This window comes from Solea solea, chromosome 17, assembly GCF_958295425.1.
Source record: "Solea solea chromosome 17, fSolSol10.1, whole genome shotgun sequence".
In the NCBI taxonomy this organism is placed as follows: domain Eukaryota; kingdom Metazoa; phylum Chordata; class Actinopteri; order Pleuronectiformes; family Soleidae; genus Solea; species Solea solea.
In genome coordinates this window covers 3,817,319-3,835,804 of record NC_081150.1, presented here as the reverse complement: position 1 = coordinate 3,835,804, position 18,486 = coordinate 3,817,319, and the positions used below count along the sequence as shown (strand labels likewise).

The 18,486-nt window shown below is 33.7% G+C and overlaps 8 non-coding genes across 8 annotated transcripts; all 8 read right to left on the bottom strand.

Annotated features, from left to right (window-relative positions):
• Positions 1-1,649: 1,649 nt before the first annotated feature.
• On the bottom strand, positions 1,650-1,722 carry trnaa-agc (transfer RNA alanine (anticodon AGC)). The gene has a single exon. It is a non-coding gene; the product is annotated as a tRNA-Ala (tRNA).
• A 923-nt stretch (positions 1,723-2,645) lies between these two features.
• Positions 2,646-2,718, bottom strand: trnaa-agc (transfer RNA alanine (anticodon AGC)). Its single transcript has one exon. It is a non-coding gene; the product is annotated as a tRNA-Ala (tRNA).
• Positions 2,719-4,148: 1,430 nt separating this feature from the next.
• Positions 4,149-4,221, bottom strand: trnaa-agc (transfer RNA alanine (anticodon AGC)). The gene has a single exon. It is a non-coding gene; the product is annotated as a tRNA-Ala (tRNA).
• A 2,362-nt stretch (positions 4,222-6,583) lies between these two features.
• trnaa-agc (transfer RNA alanine (anticodon AGC)) lies at positions 6,584-6,656 on the bottom strand. Its single transcript has one exon. It is a non-coding gene; the product is annotated as a tRNA-Ala (tRNA).
• Positions 6,657-9,854: 3,198 nt separating this feature from the next.
• trnaa-agc (transfer RNA alanine (anticodon AGC)) lies at positions 9,855-9,927 on the bottom strand. The gene has a single exon. It is a non-coding gene; the product is annotated as a tRNA-Ala (tRNA).
• A 1,871-nt stretch (positions 9,928-11,798) lies between these two features.
• On the bottom strand, positions 11,799-11,871 carry trnaa-agc (transfer RNA alanine (anticodon AGC)). The gene has a single exon. It is a non-coding gene; the product is annotated as a tRNA-Ala (tRNA).
• A 2,856-nt stretch (positions 11,872-14,727) lies between these two features.
• trnaa-agc (transfer RNA alanine (anticodon AGC)) lies at positions 14,728-14,800 on the bottom strand. The gene has a single exon. It is a non-coding gene; the product is annotated as a tRNA-Ala (tRNA).
• A 2,820-nt stretch (positions 14,801-17,620) lies between these two features.
• trnaa-agc (transfer RNA alanine (anticodon AGC)) lies at positions 17,621-17,693 on the bottom strand. The gene has a single exon. It is a non-coding gene; the product is annotated as a tRNA-Ala (tRNA).
• Between the last annotated feature and the right edge of the window lie 793 nt (positions 17,694-18,486).

The following is an 18,486-nucleotide window of genomic DNA, read 5'->3' as shown; positions in this document are numbered from 1 at the left end:
CTACGAAACATCTTGGACTGTAATTTTCAGGAAGTAGTTGTGAAGTGGCTAAACACCATTGGAGGATGCAGGCATCGATCCCGCTACCTCTCACATGCTAAGCGAGCACTCTACCATTTGAGCTAATCCCCCGTTCTATTGAGGTTTAAAACGAAAAAGACAGACACGACATCAGACAGTCATCAATACAACAGAATTCAGTCATATTTTCTAAACTAAATACATTTTTGTGGGTGATGGTGTTTTTTGTATATGTGGAAATTACTACGTGGCTTTGTCAATTGTATGTCAGTCATATTATAGTATGTCGTCCAAAATGAGACAAAAAAGTCATAGTATAGTATGTCGTCCAAAATGAGACAAAAAGAGTCATAGTATAGTATGTCGTCCAAAATCACTCAAAAAAGTCATAGTATAGTATGTCGTCCAAAATCACTCAAAAAAGATCATAGTATAGTCAGTCAGTCAGTCATCATCTACCGCTGTATCCTCAACGGGAGGGTCGCGGGGGGTGCTGTGCCAATCTCAGCTACATCGGGCGATAGGCGGGGTACACCCTGGACAGTTCGCCAGTCCATCGCAGGGCCACACACAGATAGAGACAAACAACCATTCACTCTCACACTCACTCCTATGGTCAATTTGGAGTGTCCAATTTACCTATCCCCACATTGCATGTTTTTGGACTGTGGGAGGAAGCCGGAGTACCCGGAGAGAACCCACGCACACACAGGGAGAACATGCAAACTCCATGCAGAAAGGCCCTTGTTCCAACTGGGGCTCGAACCCGGGTCTTCTCGCTGCAAGGCGAGAGTGCTAACCACTACACCACTGTGTGGCCCTCATAGTATAGTATGTTGTCCATAATCAGTCAAAAAACATCTCTGTATAGTATGTCGTCCAAAATCACCAAAAAAGTCATAGTATAGTATGTCGTCCAAAATGAGACAAAAAGAGTCATAGTATAGTATGTCGTCCAAAATCACTCAAAAAAGTCATAGTATAGTATGTCGTCCAAAATCACTCCAAAAAGTCATAGTATAGTATGTCGTCCAAAATCACTCAAAAAAGTCATAGTATAGTATGTCGTCCAAAATGAGACAAAAAAGTCAAAGTATAGTATGTTGTCCAAAATCACCAAAAAAGGTCATAGTATAGTATGTCATCCAAAATCACTCAAAAGAGTCATAGTATAGTATGTTGTCCAAAATCACCAAAAAAGGTCATAGTATAGTATGTCATAAAAAATCACCAAAAAAAGGTCATAGTATAGTATGTCGTCCAAAATCACTCAAAAACATCAAAGTATAGTATGTCGTCCAAAATCACTCAAAAAAGTCATAGTATAGTATGTTGTCCAAAATCACCAAAAAAGGTCATAGTATAGTATGTCGTCCAAAATCACCAAAAAAGGTCATAGTAAGGTATGTTGTCCAAAATCCCTAAAAAATATCATAGTATACTATGTCGTCCAAAATCACCATAATAAATAAATAATTGCATAAATATGCTTTACATTTTTTCCTACATTACTATTCACCCACAATGATTAATTTCTATGGACACAAGTCATGTTTTGCCCTATTACTACTTAATATCTTGGACTGTAATTTTCAGGAAATACTTAGAGTTTAGTGGCTAAACACGATTGGAGGATGCGGGCATCGATCCCGCTACCTCTCACATGCTAAGCGAGCGCTCTACCATTTGAGCTAATCCCCCGTTCTCTTGTGAATGAAAACGCAAACAGACACGACATCAGACGGTCATTAATACAACAAATTCAGTCATATTTTCTAAACTAAATACATTTTTGTGGGTGATGGTGTTTTTTGTATATGTGGAAATTACTACGTGGCTTTGTCAATTGTATGTCAGTAATATTATAGTATGTCATAAAAAATCACCAAAAAAGGTCATAGTATAGTATGTCGTAAAACAATCACCAAAAAAGTCATAGTATACTATGTCGTAAAAAATCACTCAAAAAAGGTCATAGTATAGTATGTCGTAAAAAATCACTCAAAAAAGTCATAGTATAGTATGTTGTCCAAAATCACTCAAAAAAGTCTTGGTGTAGTATGTCGTCCAAAATCAATCAAAAAAGTCATAGTATAGTATGTTGTCCAAAATCACCAAAAAAGGTCATAGTATAGTATGTCGTAAAAAATCACCATAACAGTCATAGTATAGTATATCGTCCAAAATCATTCAAAAAAGTCATAGTATAGTATGTCGTCCAAAATCACCAAAAAAAGTCATAGTATAGTATGTCGTCCAAAATCACTCAAAAAAGTCATAGTGTAGTATGTCGTCCAAAATCACCAAAAAAGGTCATAGTATAGTATGTCGTCCAAATTCACCAAAAAAGGTCATAGTAAGGTATGTTGTCCAAAATCACCAAAAAAGGTCATAGTAAGGTATGTTGTCCAAAATCACTAAAAAATATCATAGTATACTATGTCGTCCAAAATCACCATAAATAAATAATAATTGCATAAATATGCTTTACATTTATTCCTACATTACTATTCACCAACAATGATTAATTTCTATGGACACAAGTCATGTTTTGCCTTATTACTACTTAATATCTTGGACTGTAATTTTCAGGAAATACTTAGAGTGAAGTGGCTAAATACGATTGGAGGATGCGGGCATCGATCCCGCTACCTCTCACATGCTAAGCGAGCGCTCTACCATTTGAGCTAATCCCCCGTTCTCTTGTGAATGAAAACGCAAACACACACGACATCAGACGGTCATTAATACAACAAATTCAGTCATATTTTCTAAACTAAATACATTTTTGTGGGTGATGGTGTTTTTTGTATATGTGGAAATTACTACGTGGCTTTGTCAATTGTATGTCACTCATATTATAGTATGTCGTCCAAAATGAGACAAAAAAGTCATATTATAGTATGTCATAGTAAGTATGTCGTCCAAAATGAGACAAAAAAGTCATAGTATAGTATGTTGTCCAAAATCACTCAAAAAAGTCATAGTGTAGTATGTCGTCCAAAATCACTAAAAAAAATCATAGTATAGTATGTCGTCCAAAATGAGACAAAAAAGTCATAGTATAGTCAGTCAGCATCTACCGCTTTATCCTCTGCCAGAGGGTCGCGGGGGGTGCTGTGCCAATCTCAGCTACATCGGGCGATAGGCGGGGTACACCCTGGACAGTTCGCCAGTCCATCGCAGGGCCACACACAGATAGAGACAAACAACCATTCACTCTCACACTCACTCCTATGGTCAATTTGGAGTGTCCAATTTACCTATCCCCACATTGCATGTTTTTGGACTGTGGGAGGAAGCCGGAGTACCCGGAGAGAACCCACGCACACACAGGGAGAACATGCAAACTCCATGCAGAAAGGCCCTTGTTCCAACTGGGGCTCGAACCCGGGTCTTCTCGCTGCAAGGCGAGAGTGCTAACCACTACACCACTGTGTGGCCCTCATAGTATAGTATGTTGTCCATAATCAGTCAAAAAACATCTCTGTATAGTATGTCGTCCAAAATCACCAAAAAAGGTCATAATATAGTATGTCGTCTAAAATGAGACAAAAATGTCATAGTATAGTATGTTGTCCAAAATCACTCAAAAAACATCTCTGTATAGTATGTCGTCCAAAATCACCAAAAAAGGTCATAGTGTAGTATGTCGTCCAAAATCACTCAAAAAAGTCATAGTATAGTATGTCGTAAAAAATCACCATAAAGGTCATAGTATAGTACGTCGTCCAAAATCATTCAAAAAAGTCATAGTATAGTATGTCGTCCAAAATCACCAAAAAAAGTCATAGTATAGTATGTCGTCCAAAATCACTCAAAAAAGTCATAGTGTAGTATGTCATCCAAAATCACCACAAAAGGTCATAGTATAGTATGTCGTCCAAAATCACTCAAAAAAGGTCATAGTAAGGTATGTTGTCCAAAATCACTAAAAAATATCATAGTATACTATGTCGTCCAAAATCACCATGAATAAATAAATAAGCTTTACATTTATTCCTACATTACTATTCACCCACAATGATTAATTTCTATGGACACAAGTCATGTTTTGCCCTATTACTACTTAATATCTTGGACTGTAATTTTCAGGAAATACTTAGAGTTTAGTGGCTAAACACGATTGGAGGATGCGGGCATCGATCCCGCTACCTCTCACATGCTAAGCGAGCGCTCTACCATTTGAGCTAATCCCCCATTCTGTTGTGAATTAAAACGCAAACACACAGACACGACATCAGACAGTCATCAATACAACAGAATTCAGTCATATTTTCTAAACTAAATACATTTTTGTGGGTGATGGTGTTTTTTGTATATGTGGAAATTACTACATGGCTTTGTCAGTTGTATGTCAGTCATATTATAGTATGTCGTCCAAAATGAGACAAAAAAGTCATATTATGGTATGTCGTCCAAAATGAGACAAAAAGTCATAGTATAGTATGTCGTCCAAAATGAGACAAAAAAAGTCATAGTAAAGTATGTCGTCCAAAATGAGACAAAAACATCATCGTATAGTATGTCGTCCAAAATCACTCAAAAACATCATAGTATAGTATGTTGTCCAAAATCTCTCAATAACATCATAGTATATAGTATGTCGTCCAAAATCACTCAAAAAAGTCATAGTATAGTATGTAATCCAAAATCACCAAAAAGGTATGTCGTCCAAAATCACTCAAAAAGGTCATAGAATAGTATTTCGTCCAAAATCAGTCAAAAAAGTCATAGTATAGTATGTTGTCCAAAATCACTCAAAAAAGTCATAGTATAGTATGTCGTCCAAAATCACTCAAAAAAGTCATAGTGTAGTATGTCGTCCAAAATCACCACAAAAGGTCATAGTATAGTATGTCGTCCAAAATGAGACAAAAAAGTCATAGTATAGTATGTCGTCCAAAATCACCAAAAAAGGTCATAATATAGTATGTCGTCTAAAATGAGACAAAAATGTCATAGTATAGTATGTTGTCCAAAATCACTCAAAAAACATCTCTGTATAGTATGTCGTAAAAAATCACCAAAAAAGGTCATAGTATAGTATGTCGTCCAAAATCACTCAAAAAAGTCATAGTATAGTATGTCGTAAAAAATCACCATAAAAGGTCATAGTATAGTATGTCGTCCAAAATCATTCAAAAAAGTCATAGTATAGTATGTCGTCCAAAATCACTCAAAAAAGTCATAGTATAGTATGTCGTCCAAAATCACCAAAAAAGGTCATAGTAAGGTATGTTGTCCAAAATCACTAAAAAATATCATAGTATACTACTGTATGTCGTCCAAAATCACCATAAATAAATAAATAAGCTTTACATTTATTCCTACATTACTATTCACCCACAATGATTAATTTCTATGGACACAAGTCATGTTTTGCCCTATTACTACGAAATATCTTGGACTGTAATTTTCAGGAAATACTTACAGTTTAGTGGCTAAACACAATTGGAGGATGCGGGCATCGATCCCGCTACCTCTCACCTGCTAAGCGAGCGCTCTACCATTTGAGCTAATCCCCCGTTCTATTATGAACTAAAACGCAAAGAGACAGACACGACATCAGACGTTCATCAATACAACAGAATTCAGTCATATTTTCTAAACTAAATACATTTTTGTGGGTGATGGTGTTTTTTGTATATGTGGAAATTACTACGTGGCTTTGTCAATTGTATGTCAGTCATATTATAGTATGTCGTCCAAAATGAGAGAAAAAAGTCATAGTAAAGTATGTCGTCCAAAATCACTAAAAAAGGTCATAATATAGTATGTCGTCTAAAATGAGACAAAAATGTCATAGTATAGTATGTCGTCCAAAAACTCAAAAAAGGGGGTATAGTATGTCGTCCAAAATCACTCAAAAAAGTCATAGTATAGTATGTCGTCCAAAATCACTCAAAAAAGTCATAGTGTAGTATGTCGTCCAAAATCACCACAAAAGGTCATAGTATAGTATGTCGTCCAAAATGAGACAAAAAAGTCATAGTATAGTATGTCGTCCAAAATCACCAAAAAAGGTCATAATATAGTATGTCGTCTAAAATGAGACAAAAATGTCATAGTATAGTATGTTGTCCAAAATCACTCAAAAAACATCTCTGTATAGTATGTCGTAAAAAATCACCAAAAAAGGTCATAGTATAGTATGTCGTCCAAAATCACTCAAAAAAGTCATAGTATAGTATGTCGTAAAAAATCACCATAAAAGGTCATAGTATAGTATGTCGTCCAAAATCATTCAAAAAAGTCATAGTATAGTATGTCGTCCAAAATCACTCAAAAAAGTCATAGTATAGTATGTCGTCCAAAATCACCAAAAAAGGTCATAGTAAGGTATGTTGTCCAAAATCACTAAAAAATATCATAGTATACTACTGTATGTCGTCCAAAATCACCATAAATAAATAAATAAGCTTTACATTTATTCCTACATTACTATTCACCCACAATGATTAATTTCTATGGACACAAGTCATGTTTTGCCCTATTACTACGAAATATCTTGGACTGTAATTTTCAGGAAATACTTAAGAGTTTAGTGGCTAAACACAATTGGAGGATGCGGGCATCGATCCCGCTACCTCTCACATGCTAAGCGAGCGCTCTACCATTTGAGCTAATCCCCCGTTCTATTATGAACTAAAACGCAAAGAAACAGACACGACATCAGACGTTCATCAATACAACAGAATTCAGTCATATTTTCTAAACTAAATACATTTTTGTGGGTGAAGGTGTTTTTTGTATATGTGGAAATTACTACGTGGCTTTGTCAATTGTATGTCAGTCATATTATAGTATGTCGTCCAAAATCACTAAAAAAGGTCATAATATAGTATGTCGTCTAAAATGAGACAAAAATGTCATAGTATAGTATGTTGTCCAAAATCACTCAAAAAACATCTCTGTATAGTATGTCGTCCAAAATCACCAAAAAAGGTCATAGTATAGTATGTCGTAAAAAATCACCATAAAAGGTCATATTATAGTATGTCGTCCAAAATCACCAAAAAAAGTCATAGTATAGTATGTCGTCCAAAATCACTCAAAAAAGTCATAGTATAGTATGTCGTCCAAAATCACTCAAAAAAGTCATAGTATAGTATGTTGTCCAAAATCACTCAAAAAGTCATAGTATAGTATGTCGTCCAAAATCACTCCAAAAAGTCATAGTATAGTATGTCGTCCAAAATCACTCAAAAAAGTCATAGTATAGTATGTCGTCCAAAATCACTCAAAAAAGTCATAGTATAGTATGTCGTCCAAAGTCACTCAAGAACGTCATAGTATAGTATGTCGTCCAAAATGAGACAAAAAAGTCATAGTATAGTATATCGTCCAAAATCACTCAAAAAAGTCATAGTATAGTATGTCGTCCAAAATCACTCAAAAAAGTCATAGTATAGTATGTCGTCCAAAATCACTCAAAAAAGTCTTAGTATAGTATGTCGTCCAAAATCACTCAAAAAAGTCATAGTATAGTATGTCGTCCAAAATCACTCAAAAAAGTCATAGTATAGTATGTCGTCCAAAATCACTCAAAAAGTCATAGTATAGTATGTCGTCCAAAATCACTCAAAAAAGTCATAGTATAGTATGTCGTCCAAAATCACTCAAAAAAGTCATAGTATAGTATGTCGTCCAAAATCACTCAAAAAAGTCATAGTATAGTATGTCGTCCAAAATCACTCAAAAAGTCATAGTATAGTATGTCGTCCAAAACCACTCCAAAAAGTCATAGTATAGTATGTCGTCCAAAATCACTCAAAAAAGTCATAGTATAGTATGTCGTCCAAAATCACTCAAAAAAGTCATAGTATAGTATGTCGTCCAAAATCACTCAAGAACGTCATAGTATAGTATGTCGTCCAAAATCACTCAAAAAAGTCATAGTATAGTATGTCGTCCAAAATCACTCAAAAAAGTCATCGTATAGTATGTCGTCCAAAATCACTCCAAAAAGTCATAGTATAGTATGTCGTCCAAAATCACTCAAAAAAGTCATAGTATAGTATGTCGTCCAAAATCACTCAAAAAGTCATAGTATAGTATGTCGTCCAAAATCACTCAAAAAAGTCATAGTATAGTATGTCGTCCAAAATCACTCAAAAAAGTCATAGTATAGTATGTCGTCCAAAATCACTCAAGAAAGTCATAGTATAGTATGTCGTCCAAAATGAGACAAAAAAGTCATAGTATAGTATGTCGTCCAAAATCACTCAAAAAAGTCATAGTATAGTATGTCGTCCAAAATCACTCAAAAAAGTCATAGTATAGTATGTCGTCCAAAATCACTCAAAAAAGTCATAGTATAGTATGTCGTCCAAAATCACTCAAAAAAGTCATCGTATAGTATGTCGTCCAAAATCACTCCAAAAAGTCATAGTATAGTATGTCGTCCAAAATCACTCAAAAAAGTCATAGTATAGTATGTCGTCCAAAATCACTCAAAAAAGTCATAGTATAGTATGTCGTCCAAAATCACTCAAAAAAGTCATAGTATAGTATGTCGTCCAAAATCACTCAAAAAAGTCATAGTACAGTATGTCGTCCAAAATCACTCAAAAAGTCATAGTATAGTATGTCGTCCAAAATGAGACAAAAAAGTCATAGTATAGTATGTCGTCCAAAATCACTCAAAAAAGTCATAGTATAGTATGTCGTCCAAAATCACTCAAAAAAGTCATAGTATAGTATGTCGTCCAAAATCACTCAAAAAAGTCATAGTATAGTATGTCGTCCAAAATCACTCAAAAAAGTCATAGTATAGTATGTCGTCCAAAATCACTCAAAAAAGTCATCGTATAGTATGTCGTCCAAAATCACTACAAAAAGTCATAGTATAGTATGTTGTACAAAATCACTCAAAAAAGTCATAGTATAGTATGTCGTCCAAAATCACTCAAAAAAGTCATAGTATAGTATGTCGTCCAAAATCACTCAAAAAGGTCATAGTATAGTATATCGTCCAAAATCACTCAAAAAAGTCATAGTATAGTATGTCGTCCAAAATCACTCAAAAAGGTCATAGTATAGTATGTTGTCCAAAATGAGACAAAAAAGTCATAGTATAGTATGTCGTCCAAAATCACTCCAAAAAGTCATAGTATAGTATATCGTCCAAAATCACTCAAAAAGGTCATAGTATAGTATGTCGTCCAAAATCACTCAAAAAAGTCATAGTATAGTATGTCGTCCAAAATCACTCAAAAAGGTCATAGTATAGTATATCGTCCAAAATCACTCAAAAAAGTCATAGTATAGTATGTCGTCCAAAATCACTCAAAAAAGTCGTAGTATAGTATGTCGTCCAAAATCACTCAAAAAAGTCATAGTATAGTATGTCGTCCAAAATCACTCAAAAAAGTCATAGTATAGTATATCGTCCAAAATCACTCAAAAAGGTCATAGTATAGTATATCGTCCAAAATCACTCAAAAAAGTCATAGTATAGTATGTCGTCCAAAATCACTCAAAAAGGTCATAGTATAGTATGTCGTCCAAAATCACTCAAAAAGGTCATAGTATAGTATGTCGTCCAAAATCACTCAAAAAAGTCATAGTATAGTATGTCGTCCAAAATCACCAAAAAAGGTCATAGTAAGGTATGTTGTCCAAAATCACTAAAAAATATCATAGTATACTACTGTATGTCGTCCAAAATCACCATAAATAAATAAATAAGCTTTACATTTATTCCTACATTAGTATTCACCCACAATGATTAATTTCTATGGACACAAGTCATGTTTTGCCCTATTACTACGAAATATCTTGGACTGTAATTTTCAGGAAATACTTAGAGTTTAGTGGCTAAACACAATTGGAGGATGCGGGCATCGATCCCGCTACCTCTCACATGCTAAGCGAGCGCTCTACCATTTGAGCTAATCCCCCGTTCTATTATGAACTAAAACGCAAAGAGACAGACACGACATCAGACGTTCATCAATACAACAGAATTCAGTCATATTTTCTAAACTAAATACATTTTTGTGGGTGAAGGTGTTTTTTGTATATGTGGAAATTACTACGTGGCTTTGTCAATTGTATGTCAGTCATATTATAGTATGTCGTCCAAAATCACTAAAAAAGGTCATAATATAGTATGTCGTCTAAAATGAGACAAAAATGTCATAGTATAGTATGTTGTCCAAAATCACTCAAAAAACATCTCTGTATAGTATGTCGTCCAAAATCACCAAAAAAGGTCATAGTATAGTATGTCGTCCAAAATCACTCAAAAAAGTCATAGTATAGTATGTCGTCCAAAATCACTCAAAAAAGTCATAGTATAGTATGTTGTCCAAAATCACTCAAAAAGTCATAGTATAGTATGTCGTCCAAAATCACTCCAAAAAGTCATAGTATAGTATGTCGTCCAAAATCACTCAAAAAAGTCATAGTATAGTATGTCGTCCAAAATCACTCAAAAAAGTCATAGTATAGTATGTCGTCCAAAGTCACTCAAGAACGTCATAGTATAGTATGTCGTCCAAAATGAGACAAAAAAGTCATAGTATAGTATATCGTCCAAAATCACTCAAAAAAGTCATAGTATAGTATGTCGTCCAAAATCACTCAAAAAAGTCTTAGTATAGTATGTCGTCCAAAATCACTCAAAAAAGTCATAGTATAGTATGTCGTCCAAAATCACTCCAAAAAGTCATAGTATAGTATGTCGTCCAAAATCACTCAAAAAAGTCATAGTATAGTATGTCGTCCAAAATCACTCAAAAAAGTCATAGTATAGTATGTCGTCCAAAATCACTCCAAAAAGTCATAGTATAGTATGTCGTCCAAAATCACTCAAAAAAGTCATAGTATAGTATGTCGTCCAAAATCACTCAAAAAGTCATAGTATAGTATGTCGTCCAAAATCACTCCAAAAAGTCATAGTATAGTATGTCGTCCAAAATCACTCAAAAAAGTCATAGTATAGTATGTCGTCCAAAATCACTCAAGAAAGTCATAGTATAGTATGTCGTCCAAAATGAGACAAAAAAGTCATAGTATAGTATGTCGTCCAAAATCACTCAAAAAAGTCATAGTATAGTATGTCGTCCAAAATCACTCAAAAAAGTCATAGTATAGTATGTCGTCCAAAATCACTCAAAAAAGTCATAGTATAGTATGTCGTCCAAAATCACTCAAAAAAGTCATCGTATAGTATGTCGTCCAAAATCACTCCAAAAAGTCATAGTATAGTATGTCGTCCAAAATCACTCAAAAAAGTCATAGTATAGTATGTCGTCCAAAATCACTCAAAAAAGTCATAGTATAGTATGTCGTCCAAAATCACTCAAAAAAGTCATAGTACAGTATGTCGTCCAAAATCACTCAAAAAGTCATAGTATAGTATGTCGTCCAAAATGAGACAAAAAAGTCATAGTATAGTATGTCGTCCAAAATCACTCAAAAAAGTCATAGTATAGTATGTCGTCCAAAATCACTCAAAAAAGTCATAGTATAGTATGTCGTCCAAAATCACTCAAAAAAGTCATAGTATAGTATGTCGTCCAAAATCACTCAAAAAAGTCATAGTATAGTATGTCGTCCAAAATCACTCAAAAAAGTCATAGTATACTACTGTATGTCGTCCAAAATCACCATAAATAAATAAATAAGCTTTACATTTATTCCTACATTACTATTCACCCACAATGATTAATTTCTATGGACACAAGTCATGTTTTGCCCTATTACTACGAAATATCTTGGACTGTAATTTTCAGGAAATACTTAAGAGTTTAGTGGCTAAACACAATTGGAGGATGCGGGCATCGATCCCGCTACCTCTCACATGCTAAGCGAGCGCTCTACCATTTGAGCTAATCCCCCGTTCTATTATGAACTAAAACGCAAAGAGACAGACACGACATCAGACGTTCATCAATACAACAGAATTCAGTCATATTTTCTAAACTAAATACATTTTTGTGGGTGAAGGTGTTTTTTGTATATGTGGAAATTACTACGTGGCTTTGTCAATTGTATGTCAGTCATATTATAGTATGTCGTCCAAAATCACTAAAAAAGGTCATAATATAGTATGTCGTCTAAAATGAGACAAAAATGTCATAGTATAGTATGTTGTCCAAAATCACTCAAAAAACATCTCTGTATAGTATGTCGTCCAAAATCACCAAAAAAGGTCATAGTATAGTATGTCGTAAAAAATCACCATAAAAGGTCATATTATAGTATGTCGTCCAAAATCACCAAAAAAAGTCATAGTATAGTATGTCGTCCAAAATCACTCAAAAAAGTCATAGTATAGTATGTCGTCCAAAATCACTCAAAAAAGTCATAGTATAGTATGTTGTCCAAAATCACTCAAAAAGTCATAGTATAGTATGTCGTCCAAAATCACTCCAAAAAGTCATAGTATAGTATGTCGTCCAAAATCACTCAAAAAAGTCATAGTATAGTATGTCGTCCAAAATCACTCAAAAAAGTCATAGTATAGTATGTCGTCCAAAGTCACTCAAGAACGTCATAGTATAGTATGTCGTCCAAAATGAGACAAAAAAGTCATAGTATAGTATATCGTCCAAAATCACTCAAAAAAGTCATAGTATAGTATGTCGTCCAAAATCACTCAAAAAAGTCATAGTATAGTATGTCGTCCAAAATCACTCAAAAAAGTCTTAGTATAGTATGTCGTCCAAAATCACTCAAAAAAGTCATCGTATAGTATGTCGTCCAAAATCACTCCAAAAAGTCATAGTATAGTATGTCGTCCAAAATCACTCAAAAAAGTCATAGTATAGTATGTCGTCCAAAATCACTCAAAAAAGTCATAGTATAGTATGTCGTCCAAAATCACTCAAAAAAGTCATAGTATAGTATGTCGTCCAAAATCACTCAAAAAAGTCATAGTATAGTATGTCGTCCAAAATCACTCAAAAAAGTCATAGTATAGTATGTCGTCCAAAATCACTCAAAAAGTCATAGTATAGTATGTCGTCCAAAATCACTCAAAAAAGTCATAGTATAGTATGTCGTCCAAAATCACTCAAAAAAGTCATAGTATAGTATGTCGTCCAAAATCACTCAAAAAAGTCATAGTATAGTATGTCGTCCAAAATCACTCAAAAAGTCATAGTATAGTATGTCGTCCAAAACCACTCCAAAAAGTCATAGTATAGTATGTCGTCCAAAATCACTCAAAAAAGTCATAGTATAGTATGTCGTCCAAAATCACTCAAAAAAGTCATAGTATAGTATGTCGTCCAAAATCACTCAAGAACGTCATAGTATAGTATGTCGTCCAAAATCACTCAAAAAAGTCATAGTATAGTATGTCGTCCAAAATCACTCAAAAAAGTCATCGTATAGTATGTCGTCCAAAATCACTCCAAAAAGTCATAGTATAGTATGTCGTCCAAAATCACTCAAAAAAGTCATAGTATAGTATGTCGTCCAAAATCACTCAAAAAGTCATAGTATAGTATGTCGTCCAAAATCACTCAAAAAAGTCATAGTATAGTATGTCGTCCAAAATCACTCAAAAAAGTCATAGTATAGTATGTCGTCCAAAATCACTCAAGAAAGTCATAGTATAGTATGTCGTCCAAAATGAGACAAAAAAGTCATAGTATAGTATGTCGTCCAAAATCACTCAAAAAAGTCATAGTATAGTATGTCGTCCAAAATCACTCAAAAAAGTCATAGTATAGTATGTCGTCCAAAATCACTCAAAAAAGTCATAGTATAGTATGTCGTCCAAAATCACTCAAAAAAGTCATCGTATAGTATGTCGTCCAAAATCACTCCAAAAAGTCATAGTATAGTATGTCGTCCAAAATCACTCAAAAAAGTCATAGTATAGTATGTCGTCCAAAATCACTCAAAAAAGTCATAGTATAGTATGTCGTCCAAAATCACTCAAAAAAGTCATAGTATAGTATGTCGTCCAAAATCACTCAAAAAAGTCATAGTACAGTATGTCGTCCAAAATCACTCAAAAAGTCATAGTATAGTATGTCGTCCAAAATGAGACAAAAAAGTCATAGTATAGTATGTCGTCCAAAATCACTCAAAAAAGTCATAGTATAGTATGTCGTCCAAAATCACTCAAAAAAGTCATAGTATAGTATGTCGTCCAAAATCACTCAAAAAAGTCATAGTATAGTATGTCGTCCAAAATCACTCAAAAAAGTCATAGTATAGTATGTCGTCCAAAATCACTCAAAAAAGTCATAGTATAGTATGTCGTCCAAAATCACTCAAAAAAGTCATCGTATAGTATGTCGTCCAAAATCACTACAAAAAGTCATAGTATAGTATGTTGTACAAAATCACTCAAAAAGTCATAGTATAGTATGTCGTCCAAAATGAGACAAAAAAGTCATAGTATAGTATGTCGTCCAAAATCACTCAAAAAAGTCATAGTATAGTATGTCGTCCAAAATCACTCAAAAAAGTCATAGTATAGTATGTCGTCCAAAATCACTCAAAAAAGTCATAGTATAGTATGTCGTCCAAAATCACTCAAAAAAGTCATAGTATACTACTGTATGTCGTCCAAAATCACCATAAATAAATAAATAAGCTTTACATTTATTCCTACATTACTATTCACCCACAATGATTAATTTCTATGGACACAAGTCATGTTTTGCCCTATTACTACGAAATATCTTGGACTGTAATTTTCAGGAAATACTTAAGAGTTTAGTGGCTAAACACAATTGGAGGATGCGGGCATCGATCCCGCTACCTCTCACATGCTAAGCGAGCGCTCTACCATTTGAGCTAATCCCCCGTTCTATTATGAACTAAAACGCAAAGAGACAGACACGACATCAGACGTTCATCAATACAACAGAATTCAGTCATATTTTCTAAACTAAATACATTTTTGTGGGTGAAGGTGTTTTTTGTATATGTGGAAATTACTACGTGGCTTTGTCAATTGTATGTCAGTCATATTATAGTATGTCGTCCAAAATCACTAAAAAAGGTCATAATATAGTATGTCGTCTAAAATGAGACAAAAATGTCATAGTATAGTATGTTGTCCAAAATCACTCAAAAAACATCTCTGTATAGTATGTCGTCCAAAATCACCAAAAAAGGTCATAGTATAGTATGTCGTAAAAAATCACCATAAAAGGTCATATTATAGTATGTCGTCCAAAATCACCAAAAAAAGTCATAGTATAGTATGTCGTCCAAAATCACTCAAAAAAGTCATAGTATAGTATGTCGTCCAAAATCACTCAAAAAAGTCATAGTATAGTATGTTGTCCAAAATCACTCAAAAAGTCATAGTATAGTATGTCGTCCAAAATCACTCCAAAAAGTCATAGTATAGTATGTCGTCCAAAATCACTCAAAAAAGTCATAGTATAGTATGTCGTCCAAAATCACTCAAAAAAGTCATAGTATAGTATGTCGTCCAAAGTCACTCAAGAACGTCATAGTATAGTATGTCGTCCAAAATGAGACAAAAAAGTCATAGTATAGTATATCGTCCAAAATCACTCAAAAAAGTCATAGTATAGTATGTCGTCCAAAATCACTCAAAAAAGTCATAGTATAGTATGTCGTCCAAAATCACTCAAAAAAGTCTTAGTATAGTATGTCGTCCAAAATCACTCAAAAAAGTCATCGTATAGTATGTCGTCCAAAATCACTCCAAAAAGTCATAGTATAGTATGTCGTCCAAAATCACTCAAAAAAGTCATAGTATAGTATGTCGTCCAAAATCACTCAAAAAAGTCATAGTATAGTATGTCGTCCAAAATCACTCAAAAAAGTCATAGTATAGTATGTCGTCCAAAATCACTCAAAAAAGTCATAGTATAGTATGTCGTCCAAAATCACTCAAAAAGTCATAGTATAGTATGTCGTCCAAAATCACTCAAAAAAGTCATAGTATAGTATGTCGTCCAAAATCACTCAAAAAAGTCATAGTATAGTATGTCGTCCAAAATCACTCAAAAAAGTCATAGTATAGTATGTCGTCCAAAATCACTCAAAAAAGTCATAGTATAGTATGTCGTCCAAAATCACTCAAAAAAGTCATAGTATAGTATGTCGTCCAAAATCACTCAAAAAAGTCATCGTATAGTATGTCGTCCAAAATCACTCCAAAAAGTCATAGTATAGTATGTCGTCCAAAATCACTCAAAAAAGTCATAGTATAGTATGTCGTCCAAAATCACTCAAAAAAGTCATAGTATAGTATGTCGTCCAAAATCACTCAAAAAAGTCATAGTATAGTATGTCGTCCAAAATCACTCAAAAAAGTCATAGTACAGTATGTCGTCCAAAATCACTCAAAAAGTCATAGTATAGTATGTCGTCCAAAATGAGACAAAAAAGTCATAGTATAGTATGTCGTCCAAAATCACTCAAAAAAGTCATAGTATAGTATGTCGTCCAAAATCACTCAAAAAAGTCATAGTATAGTATGTCGTCCAAAATCACTCAAAAAAGTCATAGTATAGTATGTCGTCCAAAATCACTCAAAAAAGTCATAGTATAGTATGTCGTCCAAAATCACTCAAAAAAGTCATAGTATAGTATGTCGTCCAAAATCACTCAAAAAAGTCATCGTATAGTATGTCGTCCAAAATCACTACAAAAAGTCATAGTATAGTATGTTGTACAAAATCACTCAAAAAAGTCATAGTATAGTATGTCGTCCAAAATCACTCAAAAAAGTCATAGTATAGTATGTCGTCCAAAATCACTCAAAAAGGTCATAGTATAGTATATCGTCCAAAATCACTCAAAAAAGTCATAGTATAGTATGTCGTCCAAAATCACTCAAAAAGGTCATAGTATAGTATGTTGTCCAAAATGAGACAAAAAAGTCATAGTATAGTATGTCGTCCAAAATCACTCCAAAAAGTCATAGTATAGTATATCGTCCAAAATCACTCAAAAAGGTCATAGTATAGTATGTCGTCCAAAATCACTCAAAAAAGTCATAGTATAGTATGTCGTCCAAAATCACTCAAAAAGGTCATAGTATAGTATATCGTCCAAAATCACTCAAAAAAGTCATAGTATAGTATGTCGTCCAAAATCACTCAAAAAAGTCGTAGTATAGTATGTCGTCCAAAATCACTCAAAAAAGTCATAGTATAGTATGTCGTCCAAAATCACTCAAAAAAGTCATAGTATAGTATATCGTCCAAAATCACTCAAAAAGGTCATAGTATAGTATATCGTCCAAAATCACTCAAAAAAGTCATAGTATAGTATGTCGTCCAAAATCACTCAAAAAGGTCATAGTATAGTATGTCGTCCAAAATCACTCAAAAAGGTCATAGTATAGTATGTCGTCCAAAATCACTCAAAAAAGTCATAGTATAGTATGTCGTCCAAAATCACCAAAAAAGGTCATAGTAAGGTATGTTGTCCAAAATCACTAAAAAATATCATAGTATACTACTGTATGTCGTCCAAAATCACCATAAATAAATAAATAAGCTTTACATTTATTCCTACATTACTATTCACCCACAATGATTAATTTCTATGGACACAAGTCATGTTTTGCCCTATTACTACGAAATATCTTGGACTGTAATTTTCAGGAAATACTTAGAGTTTAGTGGCTAAACACAATTGGAGGATGCGGGCATCGATCCCGCTACCTCTCACATGCTAAGCGAGCGCTCTACCATTTGAGCTAATCCCCCGTTCTATTATGAACTAAAACGCAAAGAGACAGACACGACATCAGACGTTCATCAATACAACAGAATTCAGTCATATTTTCTAAACTAAATACATTTTTGTGGGTGAAGGTGTTTTTTGTATATGTGGAAATTACTACGTGGCTTTGTCAATTGTATGTCAGTCATATTATAGTATGTCGTCCAAAATCACTAAAAAAGGTCATAATATAGTATGTCGTCTAAAATGAGACAAAAATGTCATAGTATAGTATGTTGTCCAAAATCACTCAAAAAACATCTCTGTATAGTATGTCGTCCAAAATCACCAAAAAAGGTCATAGTATAGTATGTCGTCCAAAATCACTCAAAAAAGTCATAGTATAGTATGTCGTCCAAAATCACTCAAAAAAGTCATAGTATAGTATGTTGTCCAAAATCACTCAAAAAGTCATAGTATAGTATGTCGTCCAAAATCACTCCAAAAAGTCATAGTATAGTATGTCGTCCAAAATCACTCAAAAAAGTCATAGTATAGTATGTCGTCCAAAATCACTCAAAAAAGTCATAGTATAGTATGTCGTCCAAAGTCACTCAAGAACGTCATAGTATAGTATGTCGTCCAAAATGAGACAAAAAAGTCATAGTATAGTATATCGTCCAAAATCACTCAAAAAAGTCATAGTATAGTATGTCGTCCAAAATCACTCAAAAAAGTCTTAGTATAGTATGTCGTCCAAAATCACTCAAAAAAGTCATAGTATAGTATGTCGTCCAAAATCACTCCAAAAAGTCATAGTATAGTATGTCGTCCAAA